Source organism: Coregonus lavaretus (assembly GCF_964263955.1).
Source record: "Coregonus lavaretus genome assembly, contig: HAP1_SCAFFOLD_435, whole genome shotgun sequence".
Taxonomy (NCBI): domain Eukaryota; kingdom Metazoa; phylum Chordata; class Actinopteri; order Salmoniformes; family Salmonidae; genus Coregonus; species Coregonus lavaretus.
Genome location: NW_028163374.1, coordinates 176,333 through 200,296, shown reverse-complemented (window position 1 = coordinate 200,296; position 23,964 = coordinate 176,333). Strand labels below are relative to the sequence as shown.

The 23,964-nt window shown below is 42.2% G+C and overlaps 1 pseudogene across 1 annotated transcript; it reads right to left on the bottom strand.

Annotated features, from left to right (window-relative positions):
* Positions 1-3,255: 3,255 nt before the first annotated feature.
* On the bottom strand, positions 3,256-23,307 carry LOC311118199 (synaptic vesicle glycoprotein 2B-like; annotated as a pseudogene). Its single transcript has 13 exons — positions 23,302-23,307; positions 22,965-23,063; positions 21,459-21,620; positions 20,961-21,123; positions 20,489-20,610; positions 19,979-20,142; positions 19,663-19,744; positions 9,517-9,609; positions 7,387-7,475; positions 7,080-7,207; positions 6,718-6,813; positions 6,255-6,414; positions 3,256-3,767 (listed from the first exon to the last, which is right to left on the bottom strand). The product of its transcript is annotated as a synaptic vesicle glycoprotein 2B-like (transcript).
* Between the last annotated feature and the right edge of the window lie 657 nt (positions 23,308-23,964).

The following is a 23,964-nucleotide window of genomic DNA, read 5'->3' as shown; positions in this document are numbered from 1 at the left end:
GATGCATATCTGTAATCCCAGTCATGTGAAATCAATAGATTAGGGCCTAATGAATTTATTTCAATTGACTGATTTCCTTTTATGAACTGTAACTCAATAAAATCTTTGAAGTTTGTTGTGGAAATTCTTACACAGGACACTCAAGGTCAATATTAAATGAATCACTCTTTATTGCCAGCAAGCTGGAGAGGTCACAGTCAAATTTAGTTGCATAAAGTACCGTTCTGAAGTGAGCTTTAAAAGGGCGTTCCTTACATAGAGCCTTATATACAGCTACATAAACCTACATAAACATGATTCATTGTATTGGTTCCTACATGTGACTGGCTCCGTCTCCTAGCTTAACTTAAAGAACATATTCTGGGAATTCTGCCAGATGGTCCTCCGGAGGGGGTCATGACTGTCCCCCCCTCATATCTTGACCAGACACAGGCAGGAACCAAGGATTGTTTATGACACCAAAGACAAGATGCACAAAGTAAAATTTCCTTTACAAATTGTTGCATGTTGCGTTCATATTTTTGTTCAGTATATATCAAATATGTGCTAAATCACACAGGAAGAAAAAACGGTAGCTCCGGTAATCTGAGTAATGTGTTTTACCATTTGATCTAGAGACAAGCCGTTTTCTTTGCTTTAAAGCTACACGTATGACTGTCAAAGCTGTTTTTCCTCTCTGGCACTGCTGACTGACAGCAAACTTGCAAAGCCTATAAGACTGGCCTGTGCTCTTGGTTATACCAGGGATGAAATTATATACAATGTATCAACTTTGCTCACTCTGCACACGCTACTCCAACGTATTAAATGTACAAATGTAACAACAGAAGACTAATTTAGCCATCACGGCTAAATTATATTTTAAAAACTGATGAAGGAATGGATGCGCAGGAAGAACGGACAGAGAGAAACAGGTGAGTGATGGCTGGAAGGGGATGCGGCTGGCGGATTACAGCTGCTGCTTACAACTCTACCAACATATTACCTCAATTACCTCGACTAGTCGGTGCCCCCGCACCGGTACCCCCTGTATATAGCCTCCCTACTGTTATTTTATTTTACTGCTGCTCTTTAGTTATTTGCTTTTATTTTTTTACTTAACACTTTTCTTCTTCTTTTTTTTTACTTAAAAAAATGCATTGTTGGTTAAGGGCTTGTAAGTAAGCATTTCACTGTAATGTCTACACCTGTTGTTTTGTGGCAAATACAATTTTGATTTGATTTGATTTGATATGGCATGAGGACATAAGTCAAGTGGACATTATTGGACCGGCACATACAAGAGATTTTTTTATCAGAATTTATAAACAAAACTGACTTTATAAACATTTTATGACCAGGCGCCAGCACCTTCTTTAGATCGATAGGACCGAAAATTTTTAGTATTATATGAAACTATATTAAATATTCTATAACGTTGGGATCATAAGTATCATGAGGTTTTGGTTCCGTGATATTACCGTGGTACCGGTATACCATGCAACACTAATCCACATTAATGTAGAAATGTTTAGAAACATATTCTATTCTTATTTACAATAAAAGTGAATCCAAAATGACACAATACATTATTTACCATTCATTTCTATTGAGCACAAAATAATAACAACCAAAACAAACAGCAAATGCATCCAACAACTTTGTAGAGTCAGAGGATTGATGTAATTATTGCGTGCTAGGAATATGGGACCAAATACTACACTTTTGACTACTTTAATACACAACAGAAAATGTGTCACTGTCCCAATACCTTTGGAGCTCACTGTACAGTGAGGGAAAAAAGTATTTGATCCCCTGCTGATTTTGTACGTTTGCCCACTGACAAAGAACTGATCAGTCTATAATTTTAATGGTAGGTTTATTTGAACAGTGAGAGACAGAATAACAACAAAAAAATCCAGAAAAACGCATGTCAAAAATGTTATAAATTGATTTGCATTTTAATGAGGGAAATAAGTATTTGACCCCTCTGCAAAACATGACTTAGTACTTGGTGGAAAAACCCTTGTTGGCAATCACAGAGGTCAGACGTTTCTTGTAGTTGGCCACCAGGTTTGCACACATCTCAGGAGGGATTATGTTCCACTCCTCTTTGCAGATCTTCTCCATGTCATTAAGGTTTCGAGGCTGACGTTTGGCAACTCGAACCTTCAGCTCCCTCCACAGAAAGGACTGGCTAGGCCACTCCAGGACCTTAATGTGCTTCTTCTTGAGCCACTCCTTTGTGTTTTGGGTCACTGTCATGCTGGAATATCCATCCACGACCCATTTTCAATGCCCTGGCTGAGGGAAGGAGGTTCTCACCCAAGATTTGACGGTACATGGCCCCGTCCATCGTCCCTTTGATGCGGTGAAGTTGTCCTGTCCCCTTAGCAGAAAAACACCCCCAAAGCATAATGTTTCCACCTCCATGTTTGATGGTGGAGATGGTGTTCTTGGGGTCATAGGCAGCATTCCTCCTCCTCCAAACACAGCGAGTTGAGTTGATGCCAAAGAGCTCCATTTTGGTCTCATCTGACCACAACACTTTCACCCAGTTCTCCTCTGAATCATTCAGATGTTCATTGGCAAACTTCAGACGGGCCTGTATATGTGCTTTCTTGAGCAGGGGGACCTTGCGGGCGCTGCAGGATTTCAGTCCTTCACGGCGTAGTGTGTTACCAATAGTTTTCTTGGTGACTATGGTCCCAGCTGCCGTGAGATCATTGACAAGATCCTCCCGTGTAGTTCTGGGATGATTCCTCACCGTTCTCATGATCATTGAAACTCCATGAGGTGAGATCTTGCATGGAGCCCCAGGCCGAGGGAGATTGACAGTTATTTTGTGTTTCTTCCATTTGCGAATAATCGCACCAACTGTTGTCACCTTCTCACCAAGCTGCTTGGCGATGGTCTTGTAGCCCATTCCAGCCTTGTGTAGGTCTACAACCTTGTCCCTGACATCCTTGGAGAGCTCTTTGGTCTTGGCCACGGTGGAGAGTTTGGAATCGAATTGATTGATTGCTTCTGTGGACAGGTGTCTTTTATACAGGTAACAAGCCGAGATTAGGAGCACTCCCTTTAAGAGTGTGCTCCTAATCTCAGCTCGTTACCTGTATAAATGACACCTGGGAGCCAGAAATCTTTCTGATTGAGAGGGGGTCAAATAATTATTTCCCTCATTAAAATGCAAATCAATTTATAACATTTTTGACATGCGTTTTTCTGGATTTTTTTGTTGTTATTCTGTCTCTCACTGTTCAAATAAACCTACCATTAAAATTATAGACTGATCATTTCTTTGTCAGTGGGCAAACGTACAAAATCAGCAGGGGATCAAATACTTTTTTCCCTCACTGTATTAGCTCTGGTCAATGACTTGTTAATGACTGAGAAACCATTAAGGTACACGGTTTCTAAAAGTGCACTTGTGCAATCCAGCATTTCATAACATCCGTTTTATAAAATGTCTTCTAGATCTGATATCTTTGGTCATGATTGGAAAAAGGCATCTCTAGGTAGACTAGGTTCAGGGAATAACCCTTGGCGAGGACTACAAGCAGGAATAAACAATGTGTCTTCTGGACTTCATTTCACAGAGGCCTCAGGTGAGCTCTGCCTGTTTAGTGCTTGGAAGGCGCAAGGCAGTGATCCCCCCTGTCAGCAGCAAAGCAGACACAAGTAGAACTGGTATCACACAGTTGGTGTCCACCAACTGGCCAAAGACTATATTACCCATGATGGCTGCCACTCTGCCTACTCCTGTGAAGAAGCCCAGAGCGGAGGACCTAAAATAAACCAAGATTGACAGTGAGCACAGTGTGAGAGACAAGACAATCAGCCTGGCAAAGAGCCTTTGCTGGGAAATGTTTTAAAAAGATGGCTGTTTGGTAGCTTGGTCCCATTGCATGTCATAGGAGTTGGCAAGACAGCAGAAACAGATCTTGGACCAGTCGTGACAATAGAGGACCAATAGGACCCGTTCTAAAGTGGACCTGGGGCTTTCCCACCCGGACTCAACATGCATAAATTCATTTTTTAAATATAGAGACCCGTTCCAAACGGACCCGAGGACAACTAGACCCGTTATGTACAGTACCAGTCAAAGGTTTGGACACACCTACTCATTCAAGGGTTTTTCTTTATTTTTACTGTTTTCTACATTGTAGAATAATAGTGAAGATGTCAAAACTATGAAATAACACATATGGAATCATGTAGTAACCCAAAAAGTGTTAAACAAATCAAAACATATTTTATATTTGAGATTCTTCTAATAGCCACCCTTTGCCTTGATGACAGCTTTGCACACTCTTGGCATTCTCTCAACCAGCTTCATGTGGTAGTCACCTGGAATGCATTTCAATTAACAGGTGTGCCTTCTTAAAAGTTAATGCGCTTGAGCTAATCAGTTGTGTTGTGACAAGGTATGGGGGGCTGGCAAGAACAGCTCAAATAAGCAAAGAGAAATGACAGTACATCATTACTTTAAGACATGAAGGTCAATACGGAACATTTCAAGAACTTTTAAAGTTTCTTCAAGTGCAGTCGCAAAAACCATCAAGCGCTATGATGAAACTGGATCTTGTGAGGACCGCCACAGGAATGGAAGACCCAGAGTTACCTCTGCTGCAGAGGATAAGTTTGAGATCTTTGGTTCCAACCGCTGTGTCTTGGTGAACGGATGATCTCCGCATGTGTATTTCCCACCGTAAAGCATGGAGGAGGTGGTGTTATGGTGTGGGGGTGCTTTGCTGGTGACACTGTCTGTGATTTATTTAGAATTCAAGGCACACTTAACCAGCATGGCTACCACAGCATTCTGCAGCGATACGCCATCCCATCTGGTTTGGGCTTAGTGGGACTATCATTTGTTTTTCAACAGGACAATGACCCAACACACCTCCAGGCTGTGTAAGGGCTATTTGACCAAGAAGGAGAGTGATGGAGTGCTGCATCAGATGACCTGGCTTCCACAATCCCCTGACCTCAACCAAATTGAGATGGTTTGGGATAAATCGGATGTGGGAACTACTTCAAGACTGTTGGAAAAGCATTCCAGGTGAAGCTGGTTGAGAGAATGCCAAGAGTGTGCAAAGCTGTCATCAAGGCAAAGGGTGGCTATTTGAAGAATCTCAAATATAAAATATATATATTTGTTTAGCACTTTTTTGGTTACTACATGATTCCATATGTGTTACTTCATAGTTTTTAATGTCTTACATTTTAGTCATTTTAGCAGACGCTCTTATCCAGAGCGACTTACAGTTAGTGAGTGCATACATTTTCATACTTTTCCATACTTTTTTCATACTGGCCCCCTGTGGGAATCGAACCCACAACCCTGGCGTTGCAAGCGCCATGCTCTGCCAACTGAGCTACACGGGGCCCTACAATGTAGAAAATAGTAAAATGAAAGAAAGAAAAACCCTTGACTGACTAGGTGTTCTAAAACTTTGGACCAGTAGTGTATATTAAAAAGAGCTGATAAGCGAGAGGAGGGAGAGGGGTGTCACTCTAGCAGGCGGGGGAGAGGCTGTACTGTGAATGAGTGACATGGGGAGCAGGGAGGAAGAGACGAGAGACAGCAACCAACCAAGCCGACTTGCGCTATAGTAGACTAATAGCTGCCACAGCTAGGTTATTTATCATCCAATATGATTACGTAGTACCTGTCTTGGACTGCATCAAACCAGGAGAAGCTAGCTAACATTAGCTAGCTAGGCTAACTGAGGCCGCAGTGCATGCGCTTCCTCATCCTACAGTTACGAATGACAACAACTCCATTAAGAATATGAATTAGCAGCCTACCTGTTGGATCTTGGTCGTTGTAGCCTTCTCCTTTAACTTTTAATTCCATCTTACATTGATTTAGATATCTCCTAACTTTTGCCTCACACCGAGCGAGGCTCTATGGCTTTAGCCTAATGCCGCTTTGATGACTTATGATTGGTCAACAACAAGCTACACGCTCTACTCTCGTGAAAAGCAAGAGCAGCAGCATAAATTACAAAATGTCTCCTTTCTGATCTGTACGGGCCCTTCCGGACAAGTCCGCTAAAATTACACATACCCGAGACCAGTGACAATCATAATAGATCCGACCCAGACCCGTGACATTATTTCGAATTCTGGATCCGGACCCGCTCGGGTCTCGGGTATTCGGGTACAGGTGGATCCGTGAAGCCTTCTAGTAAATAGGAGTTGGGAAGGCAACACAAACAGATTTGGGACCGGGGCTATTATGTTGGTGTATGCAGTGATGGAGCGGTTACCGTAGCTGGGTGGGGTAGAGCTCGGTGCCCAACACATCCAAGGAATTCCAGGCCACCACAGACACTCCACTGAACACACAGGAGATGAGCAGACTCTGAGCTTTCGTCTTCACCTCGTAGATGAGGAACACACTCACACTGGACAACAATAGGCTGCAACCTGGGACAGAGAGCACAGTACATACATAAAAAAAAAAAACAGATGACACACACACAGGGGAATAGAATGGTTCTAGGCAACTTCGACTTGTGGGTTTGATTCCTGCATAGACCACAAACATGGGTTAACTGTGAGTGGCTTTGGATCAAAGTGTCTGCTAAATGGCCATTTTATGACACCATTCCCAATGCTGCATAATTATCCTGATTTAGCAACAATATGTCACTGAAACTTCTAATAACTAAATGCATATTTTCGATCATGCTCTTATGTCTTTTAAGACGGGAGGGAAAAACAACTCACAAAGCAGGGCCTTTCCTCCAATGACGTCCATTAGGAGAATGGTGAAGATGTTCCCTGGTAGGTTGGAGGCTGCAGTGACAAAGCCCTCCATGTACACTGCGAAAGGAAGCAGTCCAACACACACACACACAATTAGTCTTCAATAAATAAAAGTGCCACTAAAGTCCCATGAAATATACTTTTTTACTTGAATAACAAACTTAGCAAAATGTTAAAGATAGCACAATATTTCATCATTAAAGAGAAACTGGTGCCCACAGATTTAACATACATAGCTACTGTTTACACATAACCGATTTCTGAAGTCTGGCAGGAGTGAGCATTTTATTGAGAAGTGCATTGCTCCTGTGTTTGGTACACACCTGCCGTTTTGACTGGGTAGCAGCTTTGGTTGTCATGGCTTTGGAAGCGAGACACATTGGCACAAGGAGAGCCTCCATCCTCTGCTCTCTTGAAAAGCTCTGGGAACCACATCCACAGCCCATAGTACCTACACACACACACACACACACACAGAGAGAGAGGGATTAGGACACAGGATAACTACCCCCAGGTATAAACTGTCAATGTTTATGTATATTTATGTATCAAAAGTCATCCGTACATGCAGTATGGATAACAAGGACAGCTGAAGACAGACATATTGTATTAAGGAGAGCTGAGACCCACCCAAATGAGATGCAGTAGAATATGACGACCAGACATACACTTCTAGAGGCCAACTCTCCAACAAACAGCTGTCTTATTGGTGTCAGGCCCTACAACACAAGCAACATTGATTTAAGTGAAAATAAACATGTTCTACATACAAGAAGCGTTGTTGTAAATTCACATACAGGGTTTGTATTTTACTTTGTGCTGAACCTCATGTGATAAAGAAAAACCTGAATCTAAAGGCCAACAGCATACATATATATATATATATATATATATACAGTGGGGAAAAAAGTATTTAGTCAGCCACCAATTGTGCAAGTTCTCCCACTTAAAAAGATGAGAGAGGCCTGTAATTTTCATCATAGGTACACGTCAACTATGACAGACAAATTGAGAAAAACATTTCCAGAAAATCCCATTGTAGGATTTTTAATGAATTTATTTGCAAATTATGGTGGAAAATAAGTATTTGGTCACCTACAAACAAGCAAGATCTGGCTCTCACAGACCTGTAACTTCTTCTTTAAGAGGCTCCTCTGTCCTCCACTCGTTACCTGTATTAATGGCACCTGTTTGAACTTGTTATCAGTATAAAAGACACCTGTCCACAACCTCAAACAGTCACACTCCAAACTCCACTATGGCCAAGACCAAAGAGCTGTCAAAGGACACCAGAAACAAAATTGTAGACCTTCACCAGGCTGGGAAGACTGAATCTGCAATAGGTAAGCAGCTTGCTTTGAAGAAATCAACTGTGGGAGCAATTATTAGGAAATGGAAGACATACAAGACCACTGATAATCTCCCTCGATCTGGGGCTCCACGCAAGATCTCACCCCGTGGGGTCAAAATGATCACAAGAACGGTGAGCAAAAATCCCAGAACCACACGGGGGGAACTAGTGAATGACCTGCAGAGAGCTGGGACCAAAGTAACAAAGCCTACCATCAGTAACACACTACGCCGCCAGGGACTCAAATCCTGCAGTGCCAGACGTGTCCCCCTGCTTAAGCCAGTACATGTCCAGGCCCGTCTGAAGTTTGCTAGAGTGCATTTGGATGATCCAGAAGAGGATTGGGAGAATGTCATATGGTCAGATGAAACTTTTTGGTAAAAACTCAACTCGTCGTGTTTGGAGGACAAAGAATGCTGAGTTGCATCCAAAGAACACCATACCTACTGTGAAGCATGGGGGTGGAAACATCATGCTTTGGGGCTGTTTTTCTGCAAAGGGACCAGGACGACTGATCCGTGTAAAGGAAAGAATGAATGGGGCCATGTATCGTGAGATTTTGAGTGAAAACCTCCTTCCATCAGCAAGGGCATTGAAGATGAAACGTGGCTGGGTCTTTCAGCATGACAATGATCCCAAACACACCGCCCGGGCAACGAAGGAGTGGCTTCGTAAGAAGCATTTCAAGGTCCTGGAGTGGCCTAGCCAGTCTCCAGATCTCAACCCCATAGAAAATCTTTGGAGGGAGTTGAAAGTCTGTGTTGCCCAGCGACAGCCCCAAAACATCACTGCTCTAGAGGAGATCTGCATGGAGGAATGGGCCAAAATACCAGCAACAGTGTGTGAAAACCTTGTGAAGACTTAAAGAAAACATTTGACCTGTGTCATTGCCAACAAAGGGTATATAACAAACTATTGAGAAACTTTTGTTATTGACCAAATACTTATTTTCCACCATAATTTGCAAATAAATTCATTAAAAATCCTACAATGTGATTTTCTGGATTTTTTTTCTCATTTTGTCGGTCATTGTTGAGGTGTACCTATGATGAAAATGACAGGCCTCTCTCATCTTTTTAAGTGCGAGAACTTGCACAATTGGTGGCTGACTAAATACTTTTTTTCCCCACTGTATGTATGTATGTATGTATGTATGTATGTATTTATGTATATATATATATATATATATATATATATATATATATATATATATATAGGGGATCTGAGATGCAGCATTAAGTACAGTACAACATTTCCTTCAGCAAATCCATTAGTTCTGAAGCTGTTATATCCCATCGGAGGGCGCTTCAGTCTTGAAAAAAAAAAAAACACGAGTGTGTGTGCGCCTATTTGTGTATGTGCCTGTCTCCTATGTCTGTGAGCACGTGTACATGTATGCATGGTGTTACCTGTTTGAGGAAGTTGACAAAGCGTTGAGTGTGTGTTCCACCTCTCATAGTCTCCCTCTCTTTCTTCTCAGAAGGGGCATGCAGCCCACAAATCTGTCAACGATACACAACACACCATATTTAACATGACATCAAGTGAAAAGTAGTAGCATCATTAACACATCTAATTCTACTAATCAAGGCCATGATGGAAGACTATGATTAGTAGAATCAAGTATGTTTACTGCTTGGCTGGAGCAAAAGCCTTCAACCACACTGAAACGTGAAGGGTAAGGGCTCTATTCAATCCGTATCACGGAAGTTCAGTGTGATTTAAATTGAAAGGCAATGTTTCCGCGTTAGCGGAGACTGCATTCATCGGAAACACTGCATATATCGGCTCAATTGGAAATGACCTTTACATTTCTATCGCGCAATCTGTAGCACCTCAGCGATACAGATTGAATAGAGTCCCAAGATTGATCACCTCTGGTATATGAGCTAATACAGTATGTGCAGTTACTTGAGGCCAAAACATAAAGGGATTTGAAAAGATGATATCAACAGAATTGTGCAGCTTTTAGTACAGGGATATGGGGAGCTAAAACATATGTGAGACAAAAATATACTGTGTGTCTGTCTAACTTGCAAGTGTGATTTTGCCATTTGGGGCCATTACTGTGAAGAGGGACTGATGAGAAAGATCATGAGTGCCAACTGTTTTGAGCCCCAACTTTTTAGCTAAGAAATATATACAGTGAGGGAAAAAAGTATTTGATGCCCTGCTGATTTTGTACGTTTGCCCACTGACAAAGAAATGATCAGTCTATAATTTTAATGGTAGGTTTATTTGAACAGTGAGAGACAGAATAACAACAACAAAATGCAGAAAAACGCATGAGAACTGGGTGAAAGTGTTGGTTGTGGTCAGATGAGACCAAAATTGAGCTCTTTGGCATCAACTCAACTCGCCGTGTTTGGAGGAGGAATGCTGCCTATGACCCCAAGAACACCATCCCCACCGTCAAACATGGAGGTGGAAACATTATGCTTTGGGGGTGTTTTTCTGCTAAGGGGACAGGACAACTTCACCGCATCAAAGGGATGATGGACGGGGCCATGTACCGTCAAATCTTGGGTGAGAACCTCCTTCCTCAGCCAGGGCATTGAAAATGGGTCGTGGATGGGTATTCCAGCATGACAATGACCCAAAACACACGGCCAAGGCAACAAAGGAGTGGCTCAAGAAGAAGCACATTAAGGTTCTGGAGTGGCCTAGCCAGTCTCCAGACCTTAATCACATAGAAAATCTGTGGAGGGAGCTGAAGGTTTGAGTTGCCAAACGTCAGCCTCGAAACCTTAATGACTTGGAGAAGATCTGCAAAGAGGAGTGGGACAAAATCCCTCCTGAGATGTGTGCAAACCTGGTGGCCAACTACAAGAAACGTCTGACCTCTGTGATTGCCAACAAGGGTTTTGCCACCAAGTACTAAGTCATGTTTTGCAGAGGGGTCAAATACTTATTTCCTTAATTAAAATGCAAATCAATTGATAACATTTTTGACATGCGTTTTTCTGGATTTTGTTGTCGTTATTCTGTCTCTCAGTGTTCAAATAAACCTACCATAAAAATTATAGACTGATCATTTCTTTGTCAGTGGGCAAACGTACAAAATCAGCAGGGGATCAAATACTTTTTTCCCCTCACTGTATATCATTGAGTTAATAAAGCAGCATACAAACATGGTCTCTTTTTAGCTTTCTTGAGTAAGGCAGCTCCAAAATGCAGGCGTTTCAGCCTAGCTCAGTGCTTTCTGTGGTGGTGGGGCAGCCAGCGGAAAATACGGAGCATAGGAGTTGGTAATGTTCTATAGTTGTGCCTTGATTGGCTCAGTGTTCTGTCACTCATGGGGACACTACGTCACCGCCAAATCTAAGGGTAGAGCTCGAAAATGCAATCCCTTGGGTGCTGCCATAGAGTTACATTAGAAGTGCCCATCCAAGAAGGCTCAAGGTCATTGGCCACAAATAACATGACATCAAATCTACAGTAGCTTTGACTGGACTGATCATTTTTTTACATTTTACATTTTAGTCATTTAGCAGACGCTCTTCTCCAGAGCGACTTACAGGAGCAATTAGGGTTAAGTGCCTTGCTCAAGGGCACATTTACGTCATTTAGCAGACGCTCTAGTCCAGAGCGACTCACAAATTGATGCATTCACCCTATAGCCAGTGGGATAACCACTTTACAATTTTTTTTGGGGGGGACAGTCAACGTCATACTTTCAAAATCTTAGCAAGCAGTCGTCATCATGAATCAAGTCGACAATCTACTGGCAAATATTTTTTTATCCTTGTCATATAAAGATAAATAATTAAGAGAAATTATAGATAAAACGTATCGGTGCTCATTTCCAAGTTGGAAATTGCAAATTCAACAATGAGTGGTTTGGACGGAATCAGTGGCTAACTGCAAGCATTGCAAATTAATCACTAGCCTGCTATTCAGTGTAGTGGGTGTGTGGTCCCAAGTCTGGGTTTAAAAGGTCTCTTTTCCAAGCTAAAAATGATAAACATTCAACATTGGCCATGCTGTCAATCCAGCATGATTTCGGCCGCGCTCAAACCAAAATTAACTCGGAACTGGGAAATCTGATTTCAGTGAGTTCAAGACAACTGGGAACTCAGGGAAAAATGTAATCATTTAATATTGTAAGAGCTTTCATTGTCTGCTTATATACCCCCTTTATTTATTCTACGGTTCTGACTTGGTGTAGAGGGAAAATACTGTAAGAACGGCCCATGTTTGAATTCTGTCGCTGTACATTTCAAAAGTGCTGAACAAATTGTTATATTGACTACATCCGTCCTAGCTCGCTCATTAATGTCTTAATCGAAATTACGGATTGCCTCTTATCCGCTCGTCGTCCCCTTATGCCATAGTTTGTACATCTCAATTGTCAGTAGAAACCACATTTGCTTATGCAAGTCAGCCATATCAGCTATGTTTTTAAAAAGGCAGTAAATGAGGCTGAATAAACTGTTTCGCTGCCAGACAAGGCTCCGCTGATAGCCAGGTGTAGCAGTGGTAAGTTGTTGGGACTTCTGTTGGGACAGCTTTATGTAGGCCCTAACAGTTTGTGGGCACCGTTTGTCACCGTTATAGTGCAATTAATGTATTGTTTAGGGTGGTGTTGTGCATTGCAGCAAAAAAAGTTTTGGGGTTTGCCTCACCAAGATTTACATGTTAGAATCGCCACTGCCCATGAGCCACATGACACCCCTTGTCTAACTGGTCCCTCCAAGATATGTATATTGAGCAGGGTCCACAATATGAAGCATACCTAATCCTATACTGATATGTGATACAAAATCATGTATTTGAACCCAGGTCTGGTTGTATATCCGTTGCACGACCGGAGTGTGTACGGGGCCTGAAAGCTTCGAATGGACTGATGAGATCATGACATAGGAATGAACAGTGTCACGTGATCGATGACTTTGTCCATTCATATAGTAATTGGTTTTTACAGACCATCAATGTTAACAAATGAATGAAGTACTATGTAAGGGGAAGTTCAGGATTTTATAACTTGATGTTAGATGGTTCCTATCCCCTGAAAGTAGTCTATGACATGTGCAAGGAGAAACTGTAATCCATGGTTTCTTTAAACAGCCACTAGAAACTTCTGCTATCTTTAGCCAGCGCTAGCTAACAATCAATGGAAATGATAGGGGCAATCATGCAATGTTAAAGAAAAGAGTCAAATCAACGCAATATTTGGTTTGACGTTACTCAAAGGTGATTTGGCAATTCTTTAAAAAACATTAGACGATTGCCCCTATCACTTCCATTGATTGTTAGCTAGTGGTGTGTCTTCCTATTTAAAAGCACCTACAGTGCATTCGGAAAGTATTCAGACCCCTTGACTTTTACATTTAGATTTTAGTCATTTAGCAGACGCTCTTATCCAGAGCGACTTACAGTTAGTGAGTTTATACATTTTCATACTTTTGCCACATTGTTATGTTACAGCCTTATTCTAAAATGGATTAAATTGTTTTGTTTTTCTCCTCATTAATCTACACACAATACCCCATAATGACAAAGCGAAATCAGGTAAAAATAATAAAAATAATGAAATATCACATTTACATAAGCATTCAGACCTTTTACTCAGTACTTTGTTGAAGCACCTTTGGGAGCGATTACAGCAGGGGTGTCAAACATACGGCCCGCGGGCCGGATCCGGCCCGCAAACGGGTTTAATCCGGCCCGCGAGATGATTTCAAAAAAAAAAAAAAAATTTTTTTTTTTTTTTTTTTTGTTTTTTTTGGGGGTATAAAAATGCGCTGCTATTTTTCAATAAAATAAACTGCTGTTCCAATTGCGTCCACTGGATGGCGCAATAGCAATTGTGTTAAGCAAGCAAACTGTTTATACCGGGGCAGAGCAAGTAGGTCAAGCACGTGCAGCCAATGAGCTACTTTGTTTTGCCCGCAATATTTATTACGGCTTCTACTTTTAACATTATGTGCTTTGGCACCCTCATTGCCCCAATATGTCTCTGTCAAAAAAGAGAAAAGTGGACGCAGAGTGCAGAGTGTTCCAAAAAAAATGGTCATCCTATTTAATCACGGAATTGAATGGGAAAGCTGTATGTTTGGTGTGTTCAGAGCATGTTGCAGTGCTGAAAGAATATAACCTTCGTCGCCTCTATGTGAGTCTTCATGCCGACAAATATGACAACTTTCAAGGACAGCGGAGATGAGAGAAGGTGAATGAACTGTTGGCGGGTCTGAAGAAACAGCAGTCTGTGTTTACTCACAGCCGAGACATCAGTGACGCTGCAGTGAAAGCTAGCTACCTCATTGCTAATGAAATCGCAGTGGCTTCAAAACCATTTAGTGAGGGTGAATTTGTAAAAACATGCATGATGAAGGCAGCGGAGATTGTGTGCCCTGAAAAGCGGCAGGCTTTTGCAAATATCAGCCTGACAAGAAACACAGTTGCAGACAGGATTTCCGATCTTTCAGTGGATTTGGACAGCCAGTTGAAGCAAAAAGTAAAGTCATTTATTGCGTTTTCGGTTGCAATTGATGAAAGCACGGACATTACAGATGTTGCACAACTGGCCATTTTTTCATCCGCGGAGTTGATGACACATTGACCGTCACCGAGGAGTTCGTGGAGTTGGTGCCGATGACAGATACAACGACAGCAGCTGATATTTTTACCGCACTCGTCGGCGCGCTGGACAGGGTCGGAGTGAACTGGTCCCGCGCTGTCAGCCTGGCTACAGATGGTGCGCCCTCAATGATCGGGAAAAAAGCAGGCATTGTGACAAAGTTCAGAGAGAAAGTGCAATCTGCAAATGGAGGACGTGATTTTTTGACTTTTCACTGTATTTTGCACCAGGAGGCTTTGTGTTGCAAGTCATTAAAGATGGATAACGTCATGAAGGTGGTCATCCAAACTGTTCATTTCATCCGATCCAGAAGCCTGAATCACCGTCAGTTTGACAGCATTCTCAGAGAGAAAGACCACATCTATGGCCTGCCATACCACACTGAGGTAAGATGGTTAAGCCGAGGTGCTGTGCTGAGGCGTTTCTTTGATTTACGAGAGGAAATTGAACAGTTCATGGAAGAAAAGGGCAAACCAGTGTTAGAATTTCATTCCGCAGAATGGATGCCGGACCTTACATTTATGGTGGATGTTACAGAGCACCTGAATAACTTGAACAAACAGCTGCAAGGGCGCAACAAAGTTGTCACGCAGTATTATGACAGCATACGTTCTTTCAAGTTGAAGCTGTCATTGTGGGAGACGCAACTTGCCGGTGGTGATGCAGCTCACTTCCCCTGTCTGAAAAATGTGTGCGCGACCCAACATGTGGCAGACATGAAGCGGTTCAAAGATAAAATAACTGGACTGTTACGGGAGTTTGAGCAACGCTTTCAGATTTATGTTTATATGTTTTTATGTTGATGTGCTATTGTTTTTAATTGATTTTATTTTATTTGTATATTTAACCTATTCTTGACTCTGTGGTTGTTGCACTTGTTTGGGGAACAGGATTTCATTATTTGTATCTACATTTCTGCCTGAGAAATGACACCCTGATATAGTTCTGTGATCTGTGAAACAGTTCTGTTAATCACTGAGGCATTGTGTGTTTGTGTGTTCTTTTTCTTTAGAATTTTCAAATAAACTTGAGGTGTTTTATGATCAATAGTGATGTTGTGCTTGTACTATTTTGGACACACTGTCCTCAGGCTCCAGCTTTATGTTGTATGTTGATCATATTAAAACAAAGAAAACAATCTGAAGTTGCTGTTTTGAAGTTATATATACCATGATTTTTCCGGTCCGGCCCACTTGGGAATAGATTTTCCTCCATGTGGCCCCTGAGCTAAAATGAGTTTGACACCCCTGGATTACAGCCTTGAGTCTTCATGGGTATGACACTATGATAGGAGAATTTGTAGTGACTAAAATATTCCACCATGTCACTATGTAACGGTGTGAAATGTATTAAGAATAATAAGATAATAATGTGTGTGCATAGGACAAGTAAAGATTATGACATTGTGTTACTATTTAGCATATGAGTAGGATTTAGGCCAAACAACAAAGGAGCAGGAGAACTGTCGACAGTCAACTTACAACTGTGAAACCAAGATAAGGAAATAGGCCTCCCAATTTAGGGCGGGAAGACACCGTTAGGCTTGGAGGAGATTATGAAACATGTTGCAGAATATGATAATGATATATATGTGTACAGTGGAAAAATACAGCCTGCCTAAAGCGGGGTGGGATTTTTACTCTGGTGTGTGTGTATAAAAGATGGACTCTGAACTTGAGAGGGCAGAGCGCTCTCAATGAATAAAGACTGACCATTGCAGTAAGAAATCTTTGTTTAATTTATTTAAAACTAGAGATTTATACCTCTGGGAATTATTCAAAGATTTAAGAAGTGTTTAACTTCAACCATTAAGATAACAAAATTATTGTGACACACTACAAGCTTGGTACACCTGTATTTGGGGAGCGTCGCTGCACAGCTATTTTCAGGTCTCCCAAGAGATGTTCGATCGGGTTCAAGTCTGGGCTCTGGCCAGAGCCCGCTCCTGCGTTGTCTTGGCTGTGTGCGTCGGGTCGATGTCCTGTTGGAAGTTGAACCTTCGCCCCAGTCTGAGGTCCTGAGCGCTCTGGAGCAGGTTTTCATCAAGGATCTCTCTGTACTCTTCTCCGTTCATCTTTCCCTCGATCCTGACTAGTCTCCCAGTCCCTGCCGTTGAAAAACATCCCCACAGAATGATGCTGCCATCACCATGATTCACCGTAGGGATGGTGCCAGGTTTCCTCCAGACGTGACGCTTGGTATTCAGGCCAAATAGTTAAATCTTGGTTTCATTAGACCAGAGAATCTTGTTTCTCATGGTCTGAGAGTCTTTAGGTGCCTTTTGGCAAACTCCAAGTGGGCTGTCATGTGCCTTTTACTGAGGAGTGGCTTCCGTCTGGCAACTACCATAAAGGCCTGATTGGTGGAGTGCTGCTGAGATGGTTGTCCTTCTGGAAGGTTCTCCCATCTCCACAGAGGAACTATGGAGCTCTGTCAGAGTGACCATCGGGTTCTTGGTCACATACCTGACCAAGGCCCTTCTCCCCCGATTGCTCAGTTTGGCCGGGCGGCCAGCTCTATGAAGAGTCTTGGTGGTTCCAAACTTCTTCCATTTAAGAATGATGGAGGCCACTGTGTTCTTGGGGACCTTCAATGCTGCAGAAATTTTTTGGTACCCTTCCTCAGATCTATGCCTCGACACAATCCTGTCTCGGAGCTCTACGGACAATTCCTTCGACCTCATGGCTTGGCTTTTGCTCTGACATGCACTGTCAACAGTGGGACCTTATATAGACAGGCGTGTGCCTTTCCAAATCATGTCCAGTCAACTGCATTTACCACAGGTGGACTCCAATCAAGTTGTAGAAACATCAAGGATAATCAACGGAAACAGGACGCACCTGAGCTCAATTTCGAGTCTCATAGCAAATGAGGGAAAAACTAGTTTTTTTCCATTTTAGAATAAGGCTGTAACGTAACAAAATGTGTAAAAAGTCAAGGGGTCTGAATACTTTCCGAAGGCACTGTACGTTTTGAATTAGTTTTGGCTTAAGAGTTTATGTAAATTCCATCCACATGCAGTCAGTTTAATTCTAAACCTTTTCGATAAAAAACAATTTAGTAGTCATCTGCTTCTCGACAATAGAAATCCCTGACCCCTTTTCACACTTTTTACAGTGTCCACTGAAGCCACAGATATTGAAGGGATTAACAGGTCTATTGCAAAAACCGCAACTACTACTTCCACTGTCACTTTGGATCCTGACATTGGAGCAGCCGCATTAGTCTTCCTTGTTTCTTTAGTAACCAACATCATTTTGAGTCTCCCCACTAATGTCTATGTCCTCTGATAGTGAGGGGAGGGGAAGGTTTGGTGGCCTCAGACTTCTTCGTTCTCAACCTCGTTGTGTCTGAAATCTTTGTCTGCTTGTGCATTGCCTAAGCCTATCTGGACCAACATGTTCTAGGTGTTCTTCGACATACTACTGCATTTTTCCTAGTTTTCATGTTCACTGGCCAGCCCGTGTTCCAATCCTATATCGGTGTGGAGTGCTACCTGGCGGTGGTCCGCTCTGTGGTCTTCCTGAAGTACAAACACCTGAGATATAAGATAGCATGTTCAGGGTTGGCCTGCTTGACCTTTGCTGATAGGAGTGATACAGTAGAATTTATCTTAAGTAGTTCCCTGGTCTGGTTCTCTATGAAGTTGTTCTGCTGTTTGACAGTTCTGATTGCTCTGAAACCTACTGGGCAGCGGGAGGGGGACAGGGAGAGAGAAGGGACAAAGAACATGAAGATGAGGGTCTTCAGGATCATTTTGATTATTCTAGTCACAATGCTGATTAACTATCTTCCGATGATAGTGGTAATAGTTATGCAAGATTACTTAGAATTCACACAGGGGATTCTTGCCAGGGCCATTAGTTTGTCCATTGTAGTTGTGACTGGGTTTGTGCAGCCCCTCCTATAACTCCTTAGGGATGGGAAACTCCCATGTATCAAGAGTCCTTGAGGGAAAGGTTTCATGACCTGTACTATTCATGTTACAGTAACATAGTACATTTATCTGGGTTTGTATAGAATATGAAGGTCCACAATTTTGGATGTAATAAAGTAGAATATTTTAGTTTATATTTGATGATTTGTAAGTGTGATGAATCACTTCTAATTACTGAAACTTGTTTAGCAAGTATCAAAAAATAATAGGTTATCAATAAATGAGTAGTCCAGCATTATTTTCAACATTTACAACACTTATAAGCATCGTAGGCATTTGTAACTATTATAACCATTTACAAACCATTTATCAAGCATTTACAAGCATTAACAGCTTATTTAATGGAAGTTATTAGTAAGTCACTTTAATAACTCTAAATTGATACCTTTATGTTTAGATTGTAATCTTTATACTCAATAAATGTGCCTGCTGAACTCCACTTTTGAATTAATTTTGTATGAAATAATATGCCATTTTATGTAAGTATTTCTTTAAAAAGTAAAACATTTTAACAAAACCAATATCTGATATATTAAAGTTTGTTATACCTGGAGATTTATGGGATGGTATACATTGGGGTTCACAAACCTTTTGCTTCATAACCCTCTAATTGACGTGTTCTTTTGACTGACAAACCCCCGATAAGGGTTGAGCTGTGACGCAAAGCAACACATGGTTCCCCCCGACCAAAAGGTTCTTACATTTACATACATTTTAGTCATTTAGCAGACGCTCTTATCCAGAGCGACTTACAGTTAGTGAGTGCATACATTATTATTAATAATCTTAAGGCCCCCAGAACAAAAGGGCCGGTTCTGAGCAGTGAAAAAACATACTCAGACCAAAATATAATAAAACAATAACATTCAAAACATCTAACTCTTGTGACTAATGTTAAGGAATTTACTAATAATTCAATGATGTGTATCTATGGGCAAAAAAATGTCAATCGGATGAACCGGCGACCTATCTGCACCACTGCCCCGACCCACTGGGTCCCGACCCACAGTTTGGGAACTCCTGCACTAAGGTACATACTGGGAATGTCTTGAGACTGCCTCTGTGGTTTATTGCCAAACATCCTGCAGAAGACATGTAGGGCTTCTGTCTCACGGCCAGCCTGGCAAAGAAAGAGAAGTGTGTTTAATGATGAAACAAACCAAATTACGGATATTATTTTGTAAACTAACTTGTTGAACTTGGTTGGACTTGTATACAAGGCTAAGGGTCCTATTGGATTATTCAGAAACACTTATCGGAGCTATACTGTACGGCCTATTGTTACACAAAAAGGTGGTCTTTAAAGAAAGCATTTTGGATTTTAAAGATCGGTGGCCTGTAAGCACTGGTGTACCTCCATGAGGAACCGGGGGCTTTCGGGCATGGCCAGACTGAAGATGAGTGCCGATGTGAGGCTGGGGACAGAGCACAGCACCACAAACAGCCTCCAGCTCTGGAAGTCCAGCCCACCCAGAGAAAAGCCAACCCAGGTCCGGGGAATGATCAGCCACGCCAGGCCTGTAGGCAAACACACACCCAGACGCTTACCAAATGTTCATTAGCATCACATATTGTGACTTTCAATAAATACATTTGCATTGGAGCAAAAGTGTGTGGCTAGAATATTTGTCAATGTATTTCCATTACGTACACGTCTCACGAATGATTGACACTTAAAACAGAAAAATTATATTATTGGACATGGGCCTATATTTTATGGTTTTAATGAGCATGTGCACCTAAACATTGCCTACAGACACATGCAACAGTAATCATCTCTACCTCCCTCAAACATTTGATACGAGGACAAGCATCATCTGACTGTGACAGAAGACAATGTGTATTAATGGCGTCCACTGCACACCTGCTGCCAGGATATTCCCTGCCATCCAGAAGGTGGCCAGAGCACTTATCATGGCCCCTCTCTTCAGCCTGGGCTGAAACTCTGAAAAGTAGGAGAAGATGACTGGGATTGAACCTCCCACCCTGGAAAAGGCAAACGGAAAAGACTTGTTAGAATCCACTACACACTTAAAGAGTCCTACACAGTAGATTTCCAAAGTGTTAACTGAGCAGAGTCTAGGTATTTCAATGACAACTGCCTGTTGGCGAGGGTGAGAGGGAAACATATGACTAGCCTATGCCCTGGAAAGACGTTCCGGTGAAAGTTGAAATTCATCCTTTAAAAATGAAGAGAGCAGATGCAGCTTTGAGTGTTTGTGAAATTATTCACTTTGCATTTCCGTGTTTGTGTCTTTGTGGATGTGTGCGTGTGTGTGTTTGCGTGTACCATCTTCATTAGGTCCAAACAGAGGGGTATGTAACAAAGTGCTTACCCTACACCGCTGATGAACCGTAGTAGAAGGAAGAGCCAGAACCTCGGGGCGAAGCTGGCCAGCGCCCCAAACACTCCGTTCACTGTCAGGGAAATCACCAAGACCTTCTGGCGCCCCCTCTGGTCAGCCAGGTAACCCCACATGTACCCACCTATCATCATTCCTATGGGAACAAAGTGCAAAACAGAGCATAGAAAATTCAGACGCCTCATTTAGAAAAGGTTCTTATGCACAGATTTCTTACGAACAACGTTGTTATTCATAAACCTTGAACTTGACGTGAAATGTGGTTTTACATGTGATTGATGAATGACTTGGTTGTTAACCACATGAGCCTTCTCACACTAATAGAACCCAGATTAAGTCTGTCCTTACATATCAGTACTACAGCAGCATCTGTAATCAAGTGAACTGATATTTAGGCCTTTTTTAAATGTGATGACTGAATTGTTTAGTTGACATTATATCAACTATTTACCCATATAAGCTATTCCTTACCGAGGAAAATGTTGGCCGTCAGTAACCCCATGTCTGAGGAGCTGAGATGGAGGTCACAGCGGGCCGTGGGCAGCAGAAAGGAAACACACAGGATCTCCACCGCGTCACTGGCGTTGGCCCATCCACACACCACCAACAGGAGCCCATGGAACAAACCAAAACCTAAAAGGTGGGGCGCAGAGACCAGACACTAGACAGGAATACTGTTTATTTTCTAATGAGAATATGGTGTGATGTGATCTGGGGAAGGGTATCAAAAACAATTATGTAGCATTGAAGGTCCCCAAGAACACAGTGGCCTCCATCATTATTAAATGGAAGAAGTTTGGAACCACCAAGACTCTTCCTAGAGCTGGCCTCCAGGCCAAACTGAGCAATCGGGGGAGAAGGGCCTTGGTCAGGGAGGTGACCAAGAACCCGATGGTCACTCTGACAGAGCTCCTCTGTGGAGATGGGAGAACCTTCCAGAAGGACAACCATCTCTGCAGCACTCCACCAATCAGACCTTTATGGTAGAGTGGCCAGACAGAAGCCATCCTCAGTAAAAGGCACAGACAGCCCGCTTGGAGTTTGCCAAAAGGCACCTAAAGGACTCTCAGACCATGAGAAACAAGATTATCTGGTCTGATGAAACCAAGATTGAACTCTTTGGCTTGAAAGCCAAGCGTCACGTCTGGAGGAAACCTGGCACCATCCCTACGGTGAAGCATGGTGGTGGCAACATCATGCTGTGGGGATGTTTTTCAGCGGCAGGGACTGGGAGACTAGTCAGGATCGAGGGAAAGATGAACGGAGCAAAGTACAGAGAGATCCTTGATGAAAACCTGCTCCAGAGCGCTGAGGACCTCAGACTGGGGCGAAGGTTCACCTTCCAACAGGACAACGACCCTAAGCACACAGCCACGACAACGCAGGAATGCCTTCGGGACAAGTCTCTGACTGTCCTTGAGTGGCCCGGCCAGAGCCCGGACTTGAACCCGATCGAAAATCTCTGGAGAGACCAGAAAATAGCTGTGCAGCGATGCGCCCCATCCAACCTGACAGAGCTTGAGGATCTGCAGAGAAGAATGGAAGAAACTCCCCAAATACAGGGGTGCCAAGCTTGTAGCGTCATCGCTGCCAAAGGTGCTTCAACAAAGTACTGAGTAAAGGGTCTGAATACACATGTAAAATGTGATATTTACGTTTTTTATGAGGTATTGTGTGTAGATTGATGAGGGTGAAAAAAACAATTTAATCAATTTTAGAATAAGGCTGTAATTGAACAAAATGTGGAAAAAGGCAAGGGATCTGAATACTTTCCAAATGCACTGTACCACAAACCCCAGAGGTGCCTTATTGCTATTATAAACTGGTTACCATGGTAATTAGAGCAGTAAAAAGTTATTATTATTATTATTATTATTATTATTATAATAATAGGCATTCGGCGCTCAAACCACCCAGTTTATAATAATGAATACACCTCGTGTTACACATCAAACACAAAATACCAGTAAAGTCTACCTGCTTCTTCAACAGCTTCCTCATATGTTAGTTTTCTTTGTCTACGTCCATGAACATCATTTGCATTATCTCCACTACTCCTCTCAAAAAGAACTTCACCTGAAATGTTAATAAAAACAACAGACAATTTACAAAGCCATTTAAAATGCATGAGCATTAATTACTAAAAACATCTCATGGAAAACACAAGTCTGATAATGCAGTTACACCTACTACATATTGCATTTGACATCAGGACTACATTTGTATACTAGTAAAGACTAGACGTTGGACTAGTTTACGGATAGGGTGGGTGCATGACATTTCAAAGTCCACCAGGTGGAGTTTACGCATGTACCTTCATCTGAGTCAAGGCTAGCTAGCTCCGGGTGGCTGGTGAGAAGTGGCGGTCGTGCTGCATCATCTCCGGACGCCTCTATATGGATTTGTCGAGACATAGCCGGCTGTTTCAGCAAGCTAAAACTCCAGTACGACTTCTTGTTTTGTCGAGACTACATGTCAGTGGATACTTCTTGATGCATAGTAACTGTATTACCAGAGAACCACATATTTATCCACACACAGTTATGGAGTGAAGCGCAAGATTATCCATTATATTGATTAGATACTCTAGTTGCCGCTCTAAAAAATGAAAAGAAATGTCTTCAAAAAAGAAAGGCAGTCGGAGGGGGAGGCAAGATCAGATGGGACCATTCTAGCCAATGAGAGGGCTATACGTTCATGAACTAGCCAATGAGAGGGCTATACGTTCATGAACTAGCCAATGAGAGGGCTATACGTTCATGAACAACAAGCACAACTCCGATATGAGGTGTTTTTTCTCAAGGTTGCCGGGTTGTCACGTGTCCTACTTATATCAGTACACTCATAACAACCTAAGCATTACAAAACTTCGATTCTATCAAATAAGCCACATGTAGCAAATAAATCATTCAATTTTTTCGACACTCTCATTGACATCCATACAAAAACTCCTCGCTTGATAAGCGAAAAAAACGAA